At 41.4% G+C, this 23,428-nt stretch overlaps 1 protein-coding gene across 1 annotated transcript in view; it reads right to left on the reverse strand.

Annotated features, from left to right (window-relative positions):
• Positions 1–1,316, reverse strand: part of LOC126183638 (uncharacterized) — a 150,905-nt gene extending 149,589 nt beyond the window's left edge. The window contains exon 1 of the mRNA XM_049925778.1: positions 1,261–1,316. The gene's annotated coding sequence lies outside the window, so the exon portion shown is untranslated. The remainder of the gene's footprint in view (positions 1–1,260) is intronic.
• Between the last annotated feature and the right edge of the window lie 22,112 nt (positions 1,317–23,428).

Below are 23,428 nucleotides of genomic sequence, written 5' to 3' on the forward strand. Positions count from 1 at the left end.
TGCTCGCCGCTGTTGCATGTGAAAACGCTTCGTTTGCCTTGCGTCTGTGCAGGAAATCATGTGAAGTAAATAGCTGGTACCATGGCGACGTCTTGCTCTCACGCGTTGTTGAATACATTTCGGAATTAGTGGTTGGTGAAGATATCCCACCTGTAAAGCAAATGAAGCCATTTGCGCCATACTAAGGTACTGTTTTATTCCGCTAAATCTGTGTCAGTTATATGTGCATTTATATGCCCTTACTTAGTTGCAGAAGTTATAGAAGTGTGTAAACAGAGAGCTATGTGGAAAGGGATGTAACGTTGAAACCCTTCCAATAAGTGAATACACTCGAACTCTGTATTACTAAAGTTGCCTTTCCATACCAGCACCTGCCTTGGGTAATAAATATTATTCGGAGGTTGTCATGGTACTGTAAGTAATTATTATACACAAAACTGTTTGCCTCGGGCATGGATGTGTGTGATGTCTTTAGATTAGTTAGATTTAAGTAGTTCTAAGTTCTAGGGGACTGATGACCTCAGATGTTAAGTCCCATAGTGCTCAGAGCCATTTGAACCACAAAACTGTTTATTCTGATTATACTAAATTGGAGATATAAGGTCGGTTGTGTGCCGCTGTAAATTACTATTGTCTCCTCTGTGTGGCAGCCTAGAATTACAAGAAGTTTCTGCTCACAACGATTCATCTAGTGAATTTTGTTAATCAGAGTTTTACAGAGCTTACGCGTCTTTGTTAATTTGGTTGGCACAGCGTCACTCCATTACTGGCTTTGTCAAGACAGCTTTTCTCGAAATATTTGGGACAGGTTCAGATATGCACAGTTTTCTTTTCAGTGCCTGTATCCGTAGCTGCCCTTCATCGTTAAGGACCATACACAAATAAAGAAACCTGTGTTGTCTAATTTGCCAACAAATACGCCACATTGGAATGTGCATCAAACACTTCACTTTTAACCAATGATCTACATGACAGCGATTTTCTGCTTATAAAAATGATATAAACAACAGTTTAGCAATTTTCAAGAAACGTGATGCATTAAAGTACGAATATTTACAAATTTAGGATTACTTCTCTCGGCAAAACACGCTGACATTCATAAGCAAAACACAACACCACGACTGTTTTCCCAGTAGTCACGTGGTAATAGCTACAGAGATGTTAAAGCTCAAAAACGTAACGTCCTGCCCGACCTATGAGCATCCATGGTCGAAGATTTACATATCAGTAATCGCCTGATAAATCAAAAACTGTACTCACATCGCTGCTCAAACTCCGTGAGGTGGCGGGCGTTGTCTGCAGCTGGCGAGGCCAGGTGAGTGCTGTCGCAAGCGGAACTGGACTAACGGCTCCTTGTTTTTGTGGAGACTCTCTCACTGCTAAGGCAGACAGCTCATAACATGACAGACACCAAATTACCGTATGGCATCGAAACTTGGTAGATATGCTAAGGCGGTACCAGAAATAATTAGTTCCAGTTTTGATCCCAGGTGCAAATCTAGCGCTGTATAGCATCTCGTCAACAACTACATCTACATGGGTACTTTGCAATTCACACGTAAGTGCCTGGCAGAGGGTTCAATGAACGATTTTCATACTGCTTCTCTACCATACCACTTTCGAATGGCGCCTGGGAAAAAGGAACACCTAAATCTTTTCATTCGAGCTCTGATTTCTCTTATTTTATTAAGCTGATCATCTCTCCCTACGTAGGTGGGTGTCAACAAACTATTTTCGCATTCGGAAGAGAAAGTTGGTGATGGAAATTTCGTAAATAGATCTTGCCGCAAGGAAAACCGCCTTTGTTTCAGTTACTGCCACCCCAACTCGCATATCACGTCAGTGACACTCTCACCCCCATTGCGCGATAACACGAAACGAGCTGCCCTCCTTTACACTTTTTCGATGTCCTCCGTCAATCCCACCTGGTAAGGATCCCACACCGCGCAGCAATATTCCAGCAGAGTACGGACAAGTGTAATGTAGGCTGTCTCTTTAGTGGGTTTGTCGCATCTTCTAAGTGTTATGCCAACAAAGCGCAGCCTTTGTTTCCCCTTCCCCACAATATTATCTACGTGGTCTTTCCAATTTAAGTTGCTCGTAATTGTAATTCGCAGGTATTTAGTCGAACTGACAGCCCTTAGATTTTTGCGATTTATCGTATACCCAAAATTTATCGGATTTCTTTTCGTACCCATGTGGATGACCTCGCACTTTTCTTTGTTTAGTGCCAATTGCCACTTTTCGCACCGTACAGAAATTCTCTCTAGATCATTTTGTAATTGGAATTGATCGTCTGATGATTTTACTAGACGGTAAATTACAGCGTCACCTGCAAACAATCTAAGGGGGCTGCTCAGATTATCACCTAGATCATTTATGTAAATCAGGAACAGCAGAAGGCCTATGACACTGTCTTGTGGAACGCCAGATATCACTTCTGTTCTACTCAATGATTTACCGTCTACCACTACGATCAGTGACCTCTCTGAGAGGAAATCACGAATCCAGTCACACAACTGAGACGACACTCCATATGCACGCAATTTGATTAATAGTCGCTTGTGAGGAACGGTATCAAAATCCTTCCGGAAATCTAGGTATATGGAATCGATCTCAGATCCCTTGTCGACAGCACTCATTACTTCGTGGGAATAAAGAGCTAGCTGTGTTGCAAAAGAAAGAACGATATTTTCTGAATCCGTGTTGGTTATGTATCAGTAAATCATTTTCTTCAAGGTGATTCTTAATGTTCGAGTACAGTATATCCTCCAAAATCCTACTGCAAATTGAGGTCAGTGATGTGGGTCTGTAATTCAATGGGTTACTCCTATTTCCTTTCTTGAATGTTGGTGTGGCCTGTACTACTTGCCACTCTTTAGGAACAGACCTTTCGTCAAGTGAGCGGTTGTATACGATTGCTAAGAAAGGCGCTATTGTGTCTGCATACTCTGAAAGGAAACTGATTGGTGTACCATCTGGACCGGAAGACTTGCCTTTCTTAAGTGATTTGAGTTGTTTCGCAACACCTAAGACATTTATTTTATGTCACTCATGCTAACAGTTGTTCTGGTTTCGAATTCTGGAATATTTACTTCGTCTTCTTTCGTGAAGGAATTACGGAAAACTGTATTTAGTAACTCCGCTTTAGTGGCACCATCATCGGTAACGTTTCCATCGCTATCGCGCAGTGACGGTATTGACTGTTTTTTGCCACTAGTGTACTTTACATACGACCAGAATCTCTCTGGGTTTTCTACCTAATTTAGAGACAATGTTTCCTTGTGGAAACTATTAAAAGCATCTCGCATTGACGTCCGCACTAAATTTCGAGCTTCCGTGAAACTTAGCCTGTCTTGGTGATTTTGCGTTCTGAATTTGGCATGCTTTTTTCGTTGCTTCTACCAAGTGTTCTGACGTGTTTTGTGTACCATGGTGGATCAGTCCCGTCTCCTATTAACTTATGCGGTATGAATCTATCTATCGCTGTCGATACTGTATCTTTGAATTTGAGCCGTATCTGGTCTACACTTACATAATTAGCTTGGAAGGAATGGAGACTCTCTCTTAGGAATATACCAAGCGAATTTGTATCTGCTGTTTTAAATAGATATATTTTGCGTTATTTTTAGTGGTTTTGGTTGATATGGTTTTGAGCCTCGCTACAATGACCTTGTGTTCACTAATCCCTGTATCCGTCATGACGCTCTCTATTAGATCAGGATTATTTGTAGCTAAGAGGTCAAGTGTGTTTTCGCAACCATTTACAATTCGTGTGGGCTCATGAACTAACTGTTCAAAGTAATTCTCAGAGAAAGCATTTAATACAATTTCTAAAGATGTTTTCTGTCTACCACCGATGTTTCCATTGCTCATATTGAACAAACGTGGTAAGCGGCGGTTAATAATAAATCGGCATTATGTCTTTGTCACTTGTTTGACCTTTTCTGCCCATGTCCCATTCCTATCCCATTACACATGGAAAAATTTCTATATGTATTTCTTGCATTCACAGCCCCAGTTTGCATCTGGTGGCAAAAAATGGAACTTATTTCCAATGTAAATCGATCCCGCAATAACGCATCTGCATATCTACCGAGTTTAGCTGCCCTACGGTAATTACAGCCCTCACTGGATCTCTGTGAGTAGCTGCACTTTAATTACAACCACCCTGTACAAGCAGTTGTAACTTACATACAGGACGACCCGCCTGGAATAGAAAAATTAAATTTACAAACTCAGTGTCAGTACTTACTTTCAAATTTTCAGACTATTGGAATGAGGTGACAAGAGAGTATGAAATGAATTCAGCCGGACAGTTCTGCGTCACATCAGGAAATAAGTGCACCGTAGCATTTCCTTTCATGTTACAAACTCACAATCGCAGCAACAAGGGAAGCGTACACCCAACGGATCAGCGATTTTGTCCATCTTTCGCACGAATGTAGTACACACTTACATGTAACAAATGCTGATATAGTATGGTGTGCTTCTCAGATGTTTTTTGAGAAATATGGGTTCTAACTTATTCGAGACTGTTGAAACTAGATGTCTGCCAGTACTGTGTTGAAGGCACATTTTTTTCCTAATCTTCCACCAGACAGTTGCGTCGCTACAAAGAATGGGACAATAATAATGGTTACAATCGTTGTTGTACGGTCTTGGCAAGACACAATCTGGATATAGTAAGGAATAGTTATGAAACGAACAATTTTATCAATAAATTCAAGCGCACACTGCAGTGAAGTCATATCGGGCAATACCTGCTTTGAAAAAGGCACCCTATATTTGCAATACACGCATGAATGTATCTTTATATGAGTGCTCATTTGATCACTGTTTTTTATTACACTTCGCCACGAATGTACCACTATCGTTACCATTATCATTACATCTTTCTGAAGAAATATGATTCGTTATTGTGACACTTGTTTGGTGGGAATTTAAAAAAAAGGATGAGACTCGAAGCTGTACAGTCTGTCGTCTTAGCAGATTCTCCTACAGACAGGAAAAAATTCTTAGAAGAAACAAAAGCCATATTTAAACGGGCCCGCGACGGAAGTTGATAGTACATTTAGTCCTGAAAATAAATCCAACAGTCAGAGCACAGTTAGTTAAACAGAAAAAATATACAATGGGTTTTGATCAGTCCTTCTGAAGAACTAACTTGCTGTCACAAAATGCTGCAACGACCATGACTACGGCCATATTACAAGTACTGTGTGGAAAACAAACTGATATGCCCCCACTGTGGAGAATCTGACCATCTGAAAAAATACCGTAAAAATGACAAACGACACAATGCAGTGAAGAAACGAAAGGAATCATAGAGCGAATGAAGTAAAGATTGCGCGACATACCGAATGTTTTCGGGGCGATAAATTTAAGGAATGGAACATGAATTCTGAAGCACAGAGTAATCTGCCAGTGAGCCTCACAAAAAAATCGTAGACTAACTGCAAACGAAACAAATGTCAGGTCGACAGTCGAAACACATGAAACGCTGTCCAGGAAGAAAACTGCTAAACCCGAGCCCTTCGATCAAACGGATTATAAACTTACCAGTTATCTTTGTAAGAAACGAAAACCTCCGTCGAAAAGAAAGCAGGATGCAGAAAAAGCCAAAATAGTCTGGTCAAACTTTCCTATAAACAGAGAGGAACTACAGACCCTACGTGACGTCTTTGTAAGACGGGCAGAAGACACATTTCGATATCGATCATCTGTACAAGCAGTTGGTGATGACACGGCCGAATTGTACATGATCACATATTCCAATAGCCTATATAGCTATGCGTTCACCGTGTTCCCGTAGTATTCATATTCAATCGACACGCAACATTACGGCAAAGGAACATAGACAAATGATTAAAATCGGCCAGATAAGTACCATGCGCAGCGCTACTTTGGTGGAAGAACTCGGGACATTGTTAGAAGAATTGCACCTATGTTACTACGTATACCGGGTCCATATTCTAGAAATGGGACATTATCTCAGATGCCAGATATTGCTCAGATCATAATATCAGGCTATTAATGCTGGTCTGTTGACGAAACTGGGTGACTGATGCGGTATGGTATTCTTCTGCCTATCGCCTTTCCCTTCTAAGAGAGGAAGTTACACTCACCTACTGATCTGCGGTCTCCGGATCGTAAATGCGTCAGACTTCTTCTCTCTGCATGTGTTTCGTCGCCTTGTTCGTAGCTTCTTTAAAGAGAAAGAGACAGTGGGAAAGTTACAGAACATGATACGCAGCAAATATGATTAAAAAACTCAGATATATTGCAGTAAAAGACACGAAACCTGTCACAAGTTTTATAACAAGCACTCACAAATCTGAGTAACTTGGTACGAAGCCATCTTCCTGTAAGACTGGGAATTAAAACAAGAAAATTCATCAAAACACATTGAAGTGAAATGAGATTACGTCCAGTGCCTAGAGAGCGAGGAATGGTTGAACGAGAGAATAATAAGATGCTAGCTATGAGCTCCGTATAACGACGAAACTCACCTCATTACGATTTGTGAGGCCGCGATACCGTGTGCTCGCTGTGCAGGTAATGTAATTGCCTGGTAGCAACCAACGTGACGGCTGCAAGCTTCCGAACGCGAATCATGCTAATTTACACGGGTGGAGGGCTCTAACAGGTGGCCACTCTCAAGGTGGTAAGAGACAACACTTCAGTAACGAAATAACGGTACGTGTCGCATAACTGCTGTCCGCGAAGTGAAGGCGTGCGAGACCAGCAACCGGATGGGGTGGAGTGTGGTTCTCGGTGCTGTTCGTGAACTCGGGGGCCGCACAGTAGTGTGCGTCCGCAGTTGACAAGTAGGTCCCAGCAGCCAACATACCAGCGGGAGGGAGAGAACCGTTGGTGCAGCGTCACCCCGGAGGGCAGCTCGGTCTCTTTGCCTCTCAGGCTGGGTCACTTGTTTGGGCGCGAATTCTCCGAACGAGGGACAATTGGTATGCCTTCGCCAACGTGTAGCTTCACCTTACATTCAAACGTAACGGCCATGAGCTGTTACGGAAATTCGTCATATTTTCATTTTCTACATTAACCAAATGGAGAATGTGAAAATTACTCTGCCCTCTCCACTTGATGGTACTCCATGCAAGCAATCATTCGATGATACATGTTGACTGAGGACAGTTACTCTAACTGCATAAAATGACCGATTTAGTTTTATGACTTGTTAATTAATGATCCGTCCGGTCTCAGGTTATTATTAATGAGTTCGAAAATTTGCAGGCAACTCGAATCTATGGTTGGAATTATGAAACTAATTTTATTTGGCCCTCTTTCTTTGTGATTGGAACTGGCAAGTACAGCCGCTGTTGTCGTGCCCTAACCGTTGTATGTCCTCAAAAGGTTTGTGCGTTACTACTACCCCCTCCAGGATACCGATTTGTGGAAACAGCTGTCCGCTCTGGGCACAGAATCCTTCCCTGATCACCACACACAAGCAACATCCCAACAGACACAAAAATTTAAATACACAAGGCACAAAAATTAACAACACAATGAATGTTCCCAGGACTACCTCTGTATATTCCTACCTATTTACAAAGTTAGAACCAAGTTCCACTAGTAACTGGTTTCACTTTCAGCCAAAATGGGTTCTCTTTAGGCTGGAATAAGTGTTTCTAAGGTTCACCCTGACTCTCAGTTAATAATGTGGTAACGACAGTGTCTCTTAATCACGGACTCTTAAAAAAAATAATGAAACTACACTGACACTACTGTATTGTCACGAGACAATGAAAAAGGATTGTTATTTGAGACTTTTTATGCTCCAGACTCCTCGTTATGCCATGCTAGAGCGTGTTGGCGTGGTCCAAGGTTTTCAGATTCACTTTCTCCTTCTCTACCTGAACACACCGGGCGGGGTGGACTCGCATTCGGGAGGACGACGGTTCAAGCCCGCGTCCGGCCATCCTAATTTAGGTTTTCCGTGATTTCCCTAAATCGCTTCAGGCAAATGCCGGGATGGTTCCTTTGAAAGGGAACGACCGATTTTCTTCCCCATCCTTCCCTAATCCGATCGGACCGATGACCGCGCAGTTTGGTCCCCTCCCCCGAATTACCTATCTACCGGAACACAGGCACTCACTAGACACGCGCAGGTAACCGCATTGCGTGGTTGCGTTGGGCGACCAGCTGTCGTCTCAGCGCTGGCGGGGAGGAAACTTGCCGACGACCGAATGGGTCGGTAACCAGTTCCTGCTGGTGGGCCCTAGCTCTCGTGGCGAGGAGCTGTAACCGTTTCTCGGCGACGGTCCCTGTCACACACACCTTGGTACCTCGGTGGCATGTTTACTCCCGGGCTGCGCCATTTTTAACTATACGGTCCTTGCCAGCTGCCTCAGTCCTTGCAGATGACTTCCTTGTTAGCACTCTCTGAAGGAGTTACAGGCGACACACAACTATGGTACTTATTTGCGAAGGAACCCCTTTAGGGTTCCATGTTTTATATTTTCTCACATAATATAGTCTAACACAAGCAATATACATTTATAAACAATAACACAAGCAATATACTATTTATAAACAAAATACTTTATTTACCTTACTACTAGTTTTCTTGTGGTCACCTTTCTTCCTCAGTGGTGCAATCTTAGTTGCCGAGTGCACAGCACTTGTGCAGTTACATCAAGATACTTTTCATTAACACAACTAAAAAAAATTTCCTCTCTCAATTTAAATTTAATACTAATTACCAGTAATTAGTATATATTTTTCTTTACTTTTTTATTTTCAATGAATGCTTCGCAACCTTCTCATAATCTCTCTCTGTCTGTTTGGTTTCCTCTTATTTTAGGTTATCATCACTCAACTAGTGTTGCCTGTCAAAGGCCTTCTGATTACAGGGTGCCTCTTCCCTTTCTAATATTGTTTCACTTTCCTCAATTTCTGAGAGTCGCTGGACGAATTGGAAGTTGAGTGTTACACTATCGTTTTGTGGCCTCCAGTGTTTATTTCTTAAAACTAGCAAGTAATGATACCCAATTTCACTACTTTCGCGAACTCTTTAGATTGTACAATACTCGATGTTGTTCTTTAATTATCCCTTTTTTCGTTATTCCTTATGCGATTTCAGTGTGCTCTCTTTTACAATTTATTCTATGTTCTAAACACCTTCCTCCTTCTACTAGGGCACCTCTACATACTCAAACTTTGTCCTCCATCCTTTCTTACGAATGTGTTTACTTATTCCCTCATGAATCTTGTTTTACTCAAACTGGTTGGCCCCAATGAGTGTTTGTGTTTGACGGTGTGTTTCTACTGTCTATTTGCAGAGTTACCCAATGACACTATCACACTGCGTTGGGAGGACTTCAGCGAAGTAGATCGTTCCTCAGACTCGATCTACCCTCGGCAGGTATTCGTATGTGAAAAGGGGCCTTAGTATAGCGCCGCTTCCAGCCCGTCACGCTCGACAGTGATATGCCAGGTGCCTCCTGCTTCAAAGGGAACAGCCCACATGCTGTTGCCACCTTCGTCACCAGCCCATTTCATGCAGACACACGCGTCCAGTACTTCCGATTTCCTCTTCTCGTCTCTGAACTACGTCTCTCCTCGACAGTTTCGGCATCTATTTCTTTCCTTTCGTTCCCCTCCTGGAACGTTTAGTAGCCAAACAGTTTCAGATTACAACTAAAATCTTGGTAAAGGAAACACAGTACCCTCGGCGAGCACATATATAAAACAAATAAAATCAGTTTCACTCTTTTATTTATCACACAATGAAAATTTAACTGTCGAAGCAGCTAGCACAATAAATACACTCGTAAACAACGATTTAGATGATAGGTTACTAATCAATAAACGGAGGAGGGTTTAGCTGACGGAGAGCTTAATGTTGTTGATGTTTATGGATTCCTTTCTCTGCACCAGTATCAGGTTCGACAACAACATAAGAATGGTCGCCCAGAACATTCCCTGCTCGAGTAGAATTTTTTTTTTTTTGTTTGTTTTCGATATTGCCAGACCTTTAACAGTTTCTAAGGACGAGATCTCCTTTCCTAAGCGAGGGCGCTTGGCGGTGTTGTTGTCTCGCGCTTTCCTTAAGCGTCTTTTCGCCTAATTCTTCTAAAAGCAATTGACGATACTGACTGCAAATGTTCTTTAGGGGAAGGGCCTAATAGCGCCCCTGCTATCACTGGAGAGATTAGTGCCCTCTCCAGCATCAGTTCGGTCGGTGAGTAGCCCGTGGAGTCGTATATTAAGACTACTTATAATCACCTCCGACTGCTGGATGCATTCGACCCATGTTGTGTGTTTCGTATAGCAGTGAATCCTCACTAGGTTTCGGACTGCTCAGAAACAACGCTCAGTTGTACTGGCCGCTGCATGGTACGTATTAGTTCTGCGGAATGTTAAATAGAGTCACATAGTTAATACTTTTATATGAAGCTGAGGCCACATATGAATTTTCATATTTCTGTGCCGAATATTTGGCGCCTTCAATTTTTCGTAAAAGCGCCGATATTGCTCCCATCAAATCAAATGGCTCTGAGCACTATGGGACTCAACATCTTAGGTCATAAGTCCCCTAGAACTTAGAACTACTTAAACCTAACTAACCTAAGGACATCACACACATCCATGCCCGAGGCAGGATTCGAACGTGCGACCGTAGCAGTCCCGCGGTTCCGGTGCTCCCATCAAGTTGAGACTTGTAACAGTTGATTGTTACATACATTTGCACATTCTAAACAATTTATAGCTTTCTAGCTGTAATACTTAGCGCCACTTACTTTTTTTCTTTATACAATATATCAAATGAAACATATTCATCTGATAATTTTCAGATTTAACAATTTTAACATTAATATATTGAAGCATATATTGACAAATGTAGAAGAGTTACTTTAATTTTTCATTTCATCCTTAGATTAAGGAACAATACTTTGTATGCTATGAGGTGGCTCTAGTAGCAGTGAACTGGAGTAAGTCCCGACACACCTGTTAGCCTCTGTATCTCTCAAATGATACAGCGCTTGTTTCGCCACATCATCCCCTACTTATTTTTGTGAAAACTTATTTTTCAACAAAATTAAATATTAGAAACAAGTGATGTTGCTATAGCTAACTTATTTTAAACGAAATTGATTTCAGCAAGATTTTCCTTAATACTGAACTTACAAAAATAACCGTATACATATGTAAGTACACATAGAAAACCACGACATAATCGATTTTTACAAATCATGTACGTAAATAACATAGAAACATGAAACAAAATTTTCGATTATTACAAAATTACTTTTGTGATTTAGATTTTTCGTTCTTCACCTGACAGAGAAACATGCAAAACATTTTGCTTTGCAGTACTTACTCATTTAATTACAATTGCATGGACCACTGTGAGTGTCCATACGAACCACTTTCGCTAAAACATTTAAGGTAGAGGGTGTAAGTCACTTTATGGCGTTCTCCATTATATCTTGTTACAAAAAGGAAAGTGGAAGATCCATTGTAGATTATGCTCTTCTCGCTTCCTTCTCCAACACAGCTTGCAGGCTGCTTTTCCTGAACTCTCCATGTCGCTGAGAAGCAGGTAACATAGCCTAAGCTTCTGTTCTCAACTTACATCTAAGGAAGGACAAAACATATTCTATAATCTATATTCCACTTCCCTTCTATAATTTATACAATTAATTGAGAAATTACCAGAAAGAATTTCTTTTCGTTTTTTTTTTTAATTTATAAGTTGGAAAACTACTATCAATTTTTTGAAAATGATTATTGGCAAAACATTACTTCACAAAACAGTGACATCTTACTTAATTATTAAGGCTGAATCACAAACTTTGCAATTATCTTTTTTTTAACAATAGCTATTTTGCGCTGAAAGTCAAAGTAGATTTTTAAATAGTCACATACTGGGTAGTTTGCAATTTATTTCATTACATTAGGTGTTGCTTTACTTAATAAAACGAGTAACCTTTGTAAGTTCTGTCTCCATATGGCTCAATTATCGTATGAATTGGCATGCTAGGGAAGTAATTTGTTCGACAGCAGTTACTTTGCTTTATTACAAACGTAATCAGAAGGCTATACTATACCAATACTCTGTCTACAATCTGCATTTCCTAACACATTCGTTTACCTCTATTGTTGTCTATGTTGATCTGTTAATTGACCGTCTGCCATAAGCAAGATTACGCGTTTCTCAACACTTTTTAAGAGAGTTGCGATGTAATTACTCATCAATTTTCCATCATTCTACCATGTATTAGCCTACTGCCTTCATTTCTCCCTGTTTTAATTTATTCATATTTCTCGACGCCTCTTGCTCCCTTATATTCGTCAGCCTCCTGACCCCGTTATTTACATAATCGTTTCGTGTGATCCTCACACCACTTCCATACATCTCCTTTAATTAATATCAAAACGCTTTGGCTTGCCTCTATTGGCACCATTCTATAAGTCTCCCTTACCTGAAGAGAACCTCACTCCCAACTGAAAATTGTTAATTGATGCAGTTTATTATTTTAGATTTTAGAAATTTTCAGCTTCAGTTACTTCCCTTAGTGCAAAGTATCTGTATTTTACTGTTAGTAATACTTTTTGTGGATCTCATTTATTATTTATTTATTTCAGCCGTTATTTTTCTATCATTAGTGCTGAAAAGTTGACGACTGTTATTATTAATATTCGGAATTTACTATCGTAAACTGCCTCTCATATTCTCTTGTAAGTCTTCGTTCGGGTATAGTCATTTTCGGGAATCATTCTTAATCACTAGGAAGGCATTACGAACTAATAGTTCACAGATATGTGAGTGGCTCGAAGACTTCTTAAATAATAGAACCCAGTATGTTGTCGTCGACGGCGGATGTTCATCAGAGACAACTGTATCGTCAGGAGTGCCACAGGAAAATGTGATAGGACCATTGTTGTTCTCTGTATACATAAATGATTTGGCTGTCAGGGTGGGCGGCAATCTGCGGTTGTTTGGTGATGATGCCGTGGTGTACCGTAACATGTAAAAGTTCAGTGACTGTAGGCAGACACAAGACAACTTAGACAAAATTTCCAGTTGGTATGATGAATGGCAACTAGCCCTACATCTACATCTATTTAAATACTCCGCTAGCCACCAAGCGGTGTGTGGCAGAGGGCACAATTCGTTTCAAAGTCATATTTCCCCCACTCTGTTCCACTCGCGGATCGCACGAGGGAAAAATCACTGTCTGAACGCCTCAATACGAGCTCTAATTTCCCTTATCTTTGAATGGTGATTATTGCGCGATTTGAAAATTGGTGGTAATAATATATGCTCTACATCCTCGGCGAAGATCGGATTTTGGAATTTAGTGAGCAGCCCCTTCCGTTTAGCGCGTCGTCTATCTGCAAGTGTATCCCACTTCAATCTTTCTATGAGATTTGTAACGCTCTCGCGATGGCTAAATGTACCAGTTACGAATCTTGCCGCTCTTCTTTGGACCTTTTCAATCTCTTGAATGAGACCCAACTGGTAAAGCTCGCATACAGACGAGCAATACTCAAAGACTGGATGAACTAACGTATTGTAAGCAATTTCCTTTGTTGAAGCACTGCATCGCTTCAGGATTCTACCAATAAACCGCAATCTAGAGTTCGCCTTGCCCGTTACTTGTGTAATCTGATCGTTCCATTTGAGATCATTTCGAATAGTCACACCCAGATACTTGACGGATGTTATCGCTTCCAAAGACTGGGCATTTATTTTGTACTCGTACATTAATGGGGATTTCCGCCTTGTTATATGCAGTAGGTTACACTTACTAATATTGAGAGATAATTGCCAGTCATTACACCACGCATTTATTTTCTGCAAATCATCATTGATTTGTTCACAACTTTCTTGTGATACCACTTTCCTGTAGGCTAAAGCATCATCGGCAAACAGTATAATGCCGCTGTGAATATCATCAACCAGATCATTTATGTAAATCGTAAAAAGCAGCGGACCTATTACACTGCCCTGGGGCACACCTGAAGTTACGCTTGTTTCTGTTGAAGTCACCCCGTTCAGGACGACATTCTGCTTTCTGTCTGTCAGAAAACTTTCTATCCAACCGCATATGTCATCGGAAAGACCGTAAGCGCGCACTTTTTGGAACAAGCGACAGTGAGGAACTGAGTCGAACGCCTTTCGAAAGTCGAGAAATAATGGCATTAACCTGGGAGCCGGTATCTAGAGCCTGTTGTATATCATGCACAAAGAGGGCCAGCTGTGTCTTGCATGACCGCTGTTTCCTAAAACCGTGCTGGTTTCTGCAGATTAGCTTCTCAGAGTCTAGAAAGGTCATTATGTCTGAACACAAAATATGTTATATGATTCTACAACAAATCGATGTCAGTGAAATTGGCAGGTAATTATGTACATCCGATTTTCTACCCTTTTTATAGATTACTATGACCTGGGCCTTCTTCCAGTCCCGTGGAACTTTCCGCTGTTCCAATTATCTCTGATAGATGATGGATAAGAATGGTGCAATATTTGTAGCATAGTCAACATATAATCTTACGGGGATACCGTCTGGACCAAGTGCCTTCCTGTCGTCTAAGGATCCTGTTTTACCTTCCCAGATACACTAAACACTATGTCAGCCATCCTTGCGTTTGTTCGATAATTGAAAGGGGGAACGGTGCTGCAGTCATCTACCGTAAACGAGTTTTGAAAGCTAGGTTTAGAAGTTCGACCTTCTGTTTATCATCATCCATTATATTACCAGTACTGTCAGCAAGAGAAGGTATTGAATTATTTGTAGCGTTCTTAGATTTTACGTACGACCAAAATTTTTTGGGATTATTTTTAGAATCTGCAGATAAAATATTCCTTTAAAATTCGTTAAAAGAATCTCTCATTGAACTTTCTAAAAATGAAACTGCTCGCCAGAAAAAGCTCAGTGGTTGAATACTGAAACATGCCGCGTGGATACTATGAAGGCCAATACGAGGTGCATTCAAGTTCTAAGGCCTCCGATTTTTTTTTCTCCGGACTGGAAAGAGATAGAAACATGCGCATTGTTTTAAAATGAGGCCGCGTTCATTGTCAATACGTCCCAGAGAAGGCAGCACCGTACGGCAGATAGAATTTTACCGCCAGCGGCGAGAATGAAAACTGTTTTAAATACTTAAAATGGCGACGTTTTCCTTACTTGAACAGCGTGCAATCATTCGTTTTCTGAATTTGCGTGGTGTGAAACCAATTGAAATTCATCGACAGTTGAAGGAGACATGTGGTGATGGAGTTATGGATGTGTCGAAAGTGCGTTCGTGGGTGCGACAGTTTCATGAAGGCAGAACATCGTGTGACAACAAACCGAAACAACCTCGGGCTCGCACAAGCCGGTCTGACGACATGATCGAGAAAGTGGAGAGAATTGTTTTGGGGGATCGCCGAATGACTGTTGAACAGATCGCCTCCAGAGTTGGCATTTCTGTGGGTTCTGTGCACACAATCCTGCATGACGACCTGAAAATGCGAAAAGTGTCATCCAGGTGGGTGCCACGAATGCTGACGGACGACCACACGGCTGCCCGTGTGGCATGTAGCCAAGCAATGTTGACGCGCAACGACAGCATGAATGGGACTTTCTTTTCGTCGGTTGTGACAATGGATGAGACATGGATGCCATTTTTCAATCCAGAAACAAAGCGCCAGTCAGCTCAATGGAAGCACACAGATTCACCGCCACCAAAAAATTTCGGTAACCGCCAGTGCTGAAAAAATGATGGTGTCCATGTTCTGGGACAGCAAGGGCGTAATCCTTACCCACTGCGTTCCAAAGGGCACTACGGTAACAGGTGCATCCTACGAAAATGTTTTGAAGAACAAATTCCTTCCTGCACTGCAACAAAAACGTCCGGGAAAGGCTGCGCGTGTGCTGTTTCACCAAGACAACGCACCCTCACATCGAGCTAACGTTACGCAATAGTTTCTTCGTGATTACAACTTTGAAGTGATTCCTCATGCTCCCTACTCACCTGACCTGGCTTCTAGTGACTTTTGGCTTTTTGCAACAATGAAAGACACTCTCCGTGGCCGCACATTCACCAGCCGTGCTGCTATTGCCTCAGCGATTTTCCAGTGGTCAAAACAGACTCCTAAAGAAGCCTTCGCCGCTGCCATGGAATCATGGCGTCAGCGTTGTGAAAAATGTGTACGTCTGCAGGGCGATTACGTCGAGAAGTAACGCCAGTTTCGTCGATTTCGGGTGAGTAGTTAATTAGAAAAAAAATCGGAGGCCTTAGAACTTGAATGCACCTCGTATTTCACACGCGAATATCTGTCCAACAGATTTAGTCAAAATCTCTGAAATTTTGCCAAGCAGTCCTCAACAACAACTGCTATCGACTTAGCTCATCAATAACTCAAACACTAAGTTATTCCTCATTTTAGACACTATTTTGACTGATCGTCCGCGTTCAAAGCTAGCAAGCGACTCCCTTCTTCCAGACTCACTCGCAGTATAACTATCAGGTAACGAGCAGGAACCGTCTCAATTCTGATTAGCTGACCATACTCGCTGCCAATCAGAATGCTCGCTCATGATCATACTCGCGCCAAAACTGGCCTGCGCCAATCCTTACAATCTGACATACAAATATTAAAGTAATGTTTAATAAACGAAAACGAAAAGAGAATAATTCTGGAAATATTCTTCAGATACAGATTTTACTCCAGCTGACTTTTGCTCTGTTACAATAGCAATCGCACCTAGACTTACGTCATCAGCAAAGTGAGTAAATCCCCTAGGACCATTTTCCCACGACAAGCTTGTGTAACCCTTGCGAGTTACTTAGACGGTATATAATGCAACATTAAAATTTGACGAGTGACCCACGTACATACTCTTCTTTACTCACATTTACTCCCACAACAATATTACACGCAAATAATAATGTTGTTTGATATTTATATTATGAAAAAGAAAAATAATTAAAGTTTTAATATGAAAATCTCAATTAATTAATTCTGCACACTGAGAGTATGTTTTTCTAAATGATACCAAAAGGTAAATTATTATAGTTATAACTGAATTTAATTCCCTAGGTGCCGGTTTTCGACTTTTTAAGTAATTTTCTCTATCTCCGAAACTATGATAGTTACAATGATGAAATTTTTATGCAATCTTCTCCTGAATAACAAAAGGCAGTGTACCGATTTTGAAAATGATTGAATAATATTTAATATCGTTTATTTAGGTTCTTATAGGTGGTGAATGTACGCGTTCAGTAAGGGACATGGAATAGCTTTCCCACGGCAGGCAATGCCAGGTGCACGTGTCTCCCGGGTAGACCGCTAGATGTCAGCACATGAAGTAACATGCAGCAAGCTATCCTAAAACAAACGTTTGCTTGGAACAACTTGCGATGCAACACATCAGCTAAGAACCTAAAATTTCTTTTAATTACATTTTATGGTTCTTACTGCGTCCAAAGTTAAATCTTTAACTATCACGACGCTGCTTATCAAAATTTGTTTTCCTCAATTAACCAAATATCTAACCTACATGACAGTATTATATACAAATATATTGAATATCAAAAGCTAGGACTGAATAGAATACAATCAAATTAATTTACAAAATTTTCCATCCTTCTCCAAAATCACATTTTTCTCACGAAATTATACTCTTGAATATTTTTTTCCGAAACTGAATTAGCAAAATATTTACATTGAACTCTTCTTGAAATTACAATTTTCTCGGAACAAAAAGCTCTCTGTCACATTGAATTTAAGCAAAAATAGTAATTTTATACGTCGCTTTATCAGCATTCAGAAATTTACTACAATACAATTTAGGCACTGTGTAGGGTGTCCGTTCCTGAAACTTCACAGAATATTTTCACTTCGACATGGGGCTCATCAATGAATTTTTTACAAAATCTTCACTTCGATATGGGGTCGTCTCTTTTACTTAACACTTTTTTCACAAAACTTTGGGTTCTGATAACTATCTCTGATGAAGCAAAATGGATTCTAATTTCTTCAGATCAACACTTACATGTCGGTAGCATTACAGTCTCGTCACTGGGGTACATAATCCAGCTCTCAGTCACAGATTGGGGTTCTCTCTTAGTCTTGCATCAGGTTCTGTACAGTTTTTCCGTACCTGCAAAATACAGTACACACATATATACTTTAGTCAGCAATTGGTGCTCTCCATTCAAAAGCAAAGAACTCCATGAAAAATGTTTCTAAAACTTTACTGTCCTCTACAATTTACTTCTTATTTACACAAAAGCGTTTTCTTCAGACAAATTCATTTTCCGATAAAATCCATCATCTTATATACAACAGTTAAATCTAATACTAATCCTCTCAGTAAAAAGTGAATTAACAGTCCCCCAAAAAAATCAACAGTACCCAAAATTGGCACCACCACTGAATTCTTTTTCCAAAATCTGTTTTAATCATTAACCAGGTTACTGTTACAAATTCTGAAGACTCAAAATATTACTCTTTCTCAACTCTCTCTCAGAAAACAAAATTTACTGTTTGCCTTCACACAAATAAGCTATTGTACACAAAGAACAAAATACAACATCATAAAATATCTTGCAAAGTTATCTCCGCCACCATCTGCGGCTCTGAAAAACATCATTACATATTACGCAAAGAAACGCAAAATTATTGAGCACTGAAAATCATTCAGCCCACCTCCTACAGTCATGCAGCACCTCCTATATACACCATACAAAAAGAGAAAACAATTTTATCACGTTACTAATATTTACTTATGTCAGCTTCAGTAGCTCTGAGGCACATCTTGCATACTACTATATACAAAGAGTACCTAGTCTATAGAAAGTCCTTATAAAATCTCTGAAAAATATCCTTGCCATCATCCGTGGCTTGAGCAAAAGAAAATTTAAAAATTGTTATAGAACAGCACTGAACCTGCTAGCCAATTACTGTGGCTCTTCATCATCTCATGATCAAATTACAATATATATACACTCCTGGAAATGGAAAAAAGAACACATTGACACCGGTGTGTCAGACCCACCATACTTGCTCCGGACACTGCGAGAGGGCTGTACAAGCAATGATCACACGCACGGCACAGCGGACACACCAGGAACCGCGGTGTTGGCCGTCGAATGGCGCTAGCTGCGCAGCATTTGTGCACCGCCGCCGTCAGTGTCAGCCAGTTTGCCGTGGCATACGGAGCTCCATCGCAGTCTTTAACACTGGTAGCATGCCGCGACAGCGTGGACGTGAACCGTATGTGCAGTTGACGGACTTTGAGCGAGGGCGTACAGTGGGCATGCGGGAGGCCGGGTGGACGTACCGCCGAATTGCTCAACACGTGGGGCGTGAGGTCTCCACAGTACATCGATGTTGTCGCCAGTGGTCGGCGGAAGGTGCACGTGCCCGTCGACCTGGGACCGGACCGCAGCGACGCACGGATGCACGCCAAGACCGTAGGATCCTACGCAGTGCCGTAGGGGACCGCACCGCCACTTCCCAGCAAATTAGGGACACTGTTGCTCCTGGGGTATCGGCGAGGACCATTCGCAACCGTCTCCATGAAGCTGGGCTACGGTCCCGCACACCGTTAGGCCGTCTTCCGCTCACGCCCCAACATCGTGCAGCCCGCCTCCAGTGGTGTCGCGACAGGCGTGAATGGAGGGACGAATGGAGACGTGTCGTCTTCAGCGATGAGAGTCGCTTCTGCCTTGGTGCCAATAATGGTCGTATGTGTGTTTGGCGCCGTGCAGGTGAGCGCCACAATCAGGACTGCATACGACCGAGGCACACAGGGCCAACACCCGGCATCATGGTGTGGGCAGCGATCTCCTACACTGGCCGTACACCACTGGTGATCGTCGTGGGGACACTGAATAGTGCACGGTACATCCAAACCGTCATCGAACCCATCGTTCTACCATTCCTAGACCGGCAAGGTACCTGCTGTTCCAACAGGACAATGCACGTCCGCATGTATCCCGTGCCACCCAACGTGCTCTAGAAGGTGTAAGTCAACTACCCTGGCCAGCAAGATCTCCGGATCTGTCCCCCATTGAGCATGTTTGGGACTGGATGAAGCGTCGTCTCACGCGGTCTGCACGTCCAGCACGAACGCTGGTCCAACTGAGGCGCCAGGTGGAAATGGCATGGCAAGCCGTTCCACAGGACTACATCCAGCATCTCTACGATCGTCTCCATGGGAGAATAGCAGCCTGCATTGCTGCGAAAGGTGGATATACACTGTACTAGTGCCGACATTGTGCATGCTCTGTTGCCTGTGTCTATGTGCCTGTGGTTCTGTCAGTGTGATCATGTGATGTATCTGACCCCAGGAATGTGTCAATAAAGTTTCCCCTTCCTGGGACAATGAATTCACGGTGTTCTTATTTCAATTTCCAGGAGTGTATATATATATATATATATATATATATATATATATATATATATATATATATATATATATATATACAAAAAAAGGTTCTTACAGATAAACATTCAGCATGACTTACTCCAACTCGTGTGGCTCTCTAACACATCTCATTCACTATATTCAAGAAAACATACATTACTGACAATTTTAAATACACTTAAGTCTACGTCTTTGTGGCTTTCAAGTCATCTCATTTATTTTTATGTTAGGATTGGTCAGTATCTCAGTTCACTATTAGAATTAATGTGTCAATGTAAGTTTATGCTGTTTGGTTGAATAACCGCTCTGCTAATCACCTACAAGAAAGATAGGATGGAGGAGCATTGTTGCCGCAGTGTTCACATCACTCAACAGCTCTGTAACTTGTTGGTAGTGCTGTGTGGCACTATAAGGAATTGCAATGGATGGATAGAGAAGTGTTTGTTCCCCACTTCCAGAGGTGGGCAGCAAGGACGCATAGATTAAAGAGACAGATAGGAGACCGGTTTCTGAAAACGAAAATTGAAGGAATAAACCGATCAGCTGGGCACTCTGCGGGCTCTAAACGCAACGTGCAAGACACACGGCCCTGCAGGAATTCCTCCCTTTCACCATATTCATTATAGCCTTCGATCAATGTATCCGCCCTACAGTATCGTATCGGAATGTCACTTTGTTCTTCTTTTACACTGTCATTTTCCAATGAATGGAATAACTATAGGTTTTCCACTTATTCTTATACTTACATAATTGGCCCCAAAATTTATCCATCCTTCATATTTATGGAAGAAGTCGGCACCCATCAACATTTCTACACTGAGTCCATTTATAACTAGAAAATTCTGTTTTATGGCTACCCCACTTACAGTTAGGGTAATAGGACTTCCTGTTTAACCACTTTCTTAGTTTTTTCCAGTAGCTACAATAATGTTTAAACCACTCACTGGCATGATAACTACTTCTTTATTCTTTGGGAAAGCATTAGCAAATTCTGTGATACAACACACACTTCCGAACCGGTATCTATTAGACAAGGAACTTTTTCTTCAAACATCATTACTTCAATAATCGGTTGTCCTACATGACATTCTCAGACTCCTCTGACAAATCCTGCACCCCTTCTCGTCTGTCGAATCCTACCTCCCTTGTGGAAATCATACGTACATTTACTGGGTCCTCATTTTGCTTATTATTAGTAGTGTCAGCTTCCACAAGTCTGTCCACTATTGACAACTTAAAATACTCCTCCAACTTCTCACCATAATTTTCCTCTGATTCTTCTACCTCTTCCAAGGTATTGTCAGAAATTTCTACACCACTTTCTTCTTCCCCCTCTTCCGATTCTCCATTCTCACTTTCAGAAATTACTTCAATTAATTTACTCAAAACTTCCTCGACCCTTACTCCCGCATTAATTCCACAATTCATTGGTAGCCTCACATCTGTTTCGCAGTGCTGCTTCACCCCCATTTCCTGATCCGAATCTTCACTTAAATTTACTTGTTCCTTATGATTATGGTCCTTATGATCTTTATTTGCACTGTCTCTATCATATAATGCTACGTTATTTACCGGATATACCTTTAGTTTCTCCGTGTCACTCTCCTCTGCTCTCTTAGTGGCTAAATTATTATTATCAATATGTTGTTTTATAGGCGTCTTCCTTACAAAGGGTGTCGCTAGCGGGTGTAACCTGTAATGTTTTCGTCTGCGAACGCCAGCTTCATCGCAGACCGCGAGCAGTCTTCCTGCTGGGTGTTATTATGTCTAAGATGCCTGTCATTGGGCGGGCACCGCCTCTCTGTTACGTCATCAGCCGACAGCTGATGGCAGTAGTAATACCGAACCCGTTCGTTGAACCTATTCCCATTAGTACCACCTCGTCCTCTAAATCTACCTCTGTATCCATTACCTCTTATGACGCTGATTCTGCTTACATTAACTTCAGCTCTATTATCGTCTGTCTGACAGGAGGCCTATATTCTCTCCTGGCATTTTCTTCTTCCTTTAAAATACTTTCTACCCTTTCCAGATAGTGAATAAATCTAGCAATATTATCTCTAGGAGCTGAAATTATTTTGTTTCTCCAGTACAATGGCAGCTTATTTTCTATCCCCATAATTATTTGCTCAGTTTCTACTTTTGAACTTAGATACGATAAAATGGTTACCCCTTTTTGTAAAAACCTTTTAATATTATCTTTCTTGGGATTGTATCTCTCCCCTGACCAAAACTTATTCAAAACTTCTGCCATCCGTCCTGGCACAAACCAGGTACCGAGGGAAAGGTTTCAACCCAAGTTGGCGAGCTTGCTCCTCCTCCCAGGGGTTACGGCATCGATGATTTCAGCCGTAAATAGGAATATTAAAAAGGGTAGGAAGATTGTTCTGTTTAGAAAAAGTGACAAAAAGCAGATTTCAGAGTAACTGTTGGCTCAACACAAAAGGTTTGTCTCAAGTACAGATAGTGTTGAGGATCAGTGGACAAAGTTCAAAAGCGTCGTACATAATGCGTTAGATGAGTATGTGCCAAGCAAGATCGTAAGAGATGGAAAAGAGCCACCGTGGTACAACAACCGAGTTAGAAAACTGCTGCGGAAGCAAAGGGAACTTCACAGCAAACATAAACATAGCCAAAGCCTTGCAGACAAACAAAAATTACGCGAAGCGAAATGTAGTGTGAGGAGGGCTAAGCGAGAGGCGTTCAATGAATTCGAAAGTAAAGTTCTATGTACTGACTTGGCAGAAAATCCTAAGAAATTTTGGTCTTATGTCAAAGCGGTAGGTGGATCAAAACAAAATGTCCAGACACTCTGTGACCAAAATGGTACTGAAACAGAGGATGACAGACTAAAGGCCGAAATACTAAATGTCTTTTTCCAAAGTTGTTTCACAGAGGAAGATTGCACTGTAGTTCCTTCTCTAGATTGTCGCACAGATGAAAAAATGGTAGATATCGAAATAGACGACAGAGGGATAGAGAAACAATTAAAATCGCTCAAAAGAGGAAAGGCCTCTGGACCTGATGGGATACCAGTT

This window comes from Schistocerca cancellata, chromosome 4 (assembly GCF_023864275.1).
Source record: "Schistocerca cancellata isolate TAMUIC-IGC-003103 chromosome 4, iqSchCanc2.1, whole genome shotgun sequence".
In the NCBI taxonomy this organism is placed as follows: Eukaryota; Metazoa; Arthropoda; class Insecta; order Orthoptera; family Acrididae; genus Schistocerca; species Schistocerca cancellata.